Source organism: Orbicella faveolata, unplaced genomic scaffold (genome assembly GCF_042242905.1).
Source record: "Orbicella faveolata isolate gen_17 unplaced genomic scaffold, um_ofav_v1 contig_25, whole genome shotgun sequence".
Lineage (NCBI taxonomy): Eukaryota > Metazoa > Cnidaria > Anthozoa > Scleractinia > Merulinidae > Orbicella > Orbicella faveolata.
Window position 1 is genome coordinate 23,912,522 of NW_028301553.1, and position 2,184 is coordinate 23,914,705.

General features: G+C 39.4%; 1 pseudogene; it reads left to right on the forward strand.

Annotated features, from left to right (window-relative positions):
* The first annotated feature begins 436 nt into the window (after positions 1–436).
* Positions 437–1,837, forward strand: LOC149109556 (uncharacterized; annotated as a pseudogene).
* The last annotated feature ends 347 nt before the right edge of the window (positions 1,838–2,184 follow it).

Sequence of the window (2,184 nt, forward strand, 5' to 3'; positions counted from 1 at the left end):
TTTACAACACGTAAGCGTAATGTAATTCACTCATTCACTGTGCACAGGATCGCTTACAATTTTTTTTCCAAACGTTGGAATCTATTTACAGCTGGGCAGACAGAAACGCATTCAATTACCATCTATTTTGAGTTTTAAATGTCGTGTGCACTGGCCAATTTTGGATGTTGCATGCATTTGATATTCTGCTAGTGGACATTTGAAGTCTAAAATAATTACATTTATTTGTATTTAACTCTGGAGGAAGGGGGAGAGGACTGGTACTAGTTTTCTCTGACATGCGCTCTACGTACTTCATTCGCCATGTGCTTGTGCACAGCGTAGCTTCGCTCCTCCCCCCCCCCCTTCCCCCCTAATTATTTGTTGGTGTCATATTCCTTGTACATTTACCTTTTCCAGTTGGGAAAATTTTTATTAAATGGAAGGGATCCCTTCCGAGCCCTTTCCCGTTTACCCCAGACTTTATTGTTGTAATTTTGTTTCTTCGCCTTTCGTTTAGAGAGTTAAATGAATATTAAATAGGCTTACATTTTTATTGGGAGCGAGTCTCCCTGTTTTCATAATTGAAATATGTGACATTTACAACTCACTGTCATTTTCTCAAGTCAAATTCACCATATGGTCAGTATGGTGTTGCATTTCGACTTCTCTACTGGGATGTATTTCGCTGTAGTGTGTTTACATGCACCTTTTGTATATAAAACAATTTAAAATAAAGGGTTTTACAAAAATAAAATCTTCAGGGATCTTTCTCAATGAACTTCTTCTTGATAATAAGTAAGTCGGTGGTTGTTAGAAACAAAAAGCAGCCAAAAATAAAACTTCTCCAGTGCTATAATAACCAACCAAATTTAGTTGAACCGTGTGTTGAATAATCTTTGTGATTTCCTATCCAGGACTATGAAGTGGACAGAAATACATGATACTTTGTGATGCCATGAGGTACTGCTAGAAGCACCTTACAAGTATAAGAAAGGAAGTAATGAAAAAGGTAAAAAGTGGACTGAAATAGTTAAAGCCTTGAATAAGAGTGAAGAGGTGAAATTTAAATTCACACTAAGAGGTGTCCGAGAAAGGATGGAACGGCTTCAAAAGAAGCACTTGGAAAAAAAAAAGAAAAAGGAAGAATCAGCTAGTGGCGTCGCAGTAGATGATGTAACTGAACTTGAAACTTTAATTGATGATATAATAGATCGAGAAAAGTTGGCAGAAGAATTCAGCGATTCTGAGGGAGCCCTAAAGAAGATTGAGGCAGAAAAGCAAACTGCAGAGAAAGAGGCCATAGAGCGATTTGGAGAGACAAAAAAAAAAAAGATCTGAAGCTGAGGGTGATCAAGGGAGGCAGACCAAACGAAGGCGGAGAGGAAATGATGCAGTGGAATTTTTGAAGGAAAAAACAGAGAAGGAAAATTGGTTTCGAGCGGAAGAACTTCCCTTAAAGAAACAACACCAACAACAAGAAGCTGCCAGACAGGGTCAGATATTAGCCATAATGCAGCAGCAACTACAATAGACAGCAGCCATGATGACCCTTATTATTAAAAGATTGCTACCAAAGAAGTCTTAAAACATGGTTCAAGATCTCTGTCTTTTTGTATTGTTGATGTTACCCTTTGCAGCTCTCTTTGTGTTAACTGGGGTTTTCATTATTTGATACTTTCAACCCAACGTTCAGTTCAGAAGTTTCTGGATCTGCCACTAACTACCACCTTTTACATGTAAGGGAAACTTCAAGAACAGAAGCACTTACCAACAGGGCCATACAGGTGTCCAATCCCATCTAGCAGAGCTAGAGATTGAAACTTTAGAGCATGCACTATTTTATGACCGTTGTAGACAATTCTCTGATTATTACCAGGCCTTGCAATAGGCCTAACTGTTCCGTCAACAAAACCAAAATAGTTCTGCAATGGTGACCCTCTTTGAGAGATAACTTGGGCATAGGTTTGCAATGCTGGTGGGCTCAACACTGTAGGATTCCAATAAATAACTCGATGACTATAGACTACATAGATGTAATCGAACACTTCGTTGGTTACCATGCTCAAAACAGGGACAGGACGAGCGAACCGTGGTACCATATCACTGTACCGGCAAGGGTAAGCAAAGCGTTTTAGCAGCATACAAAGGGCTTCTGTGCCCTCGGCTTTGCATGGCTGATTACAGCTAATCCAGTCTGGGATT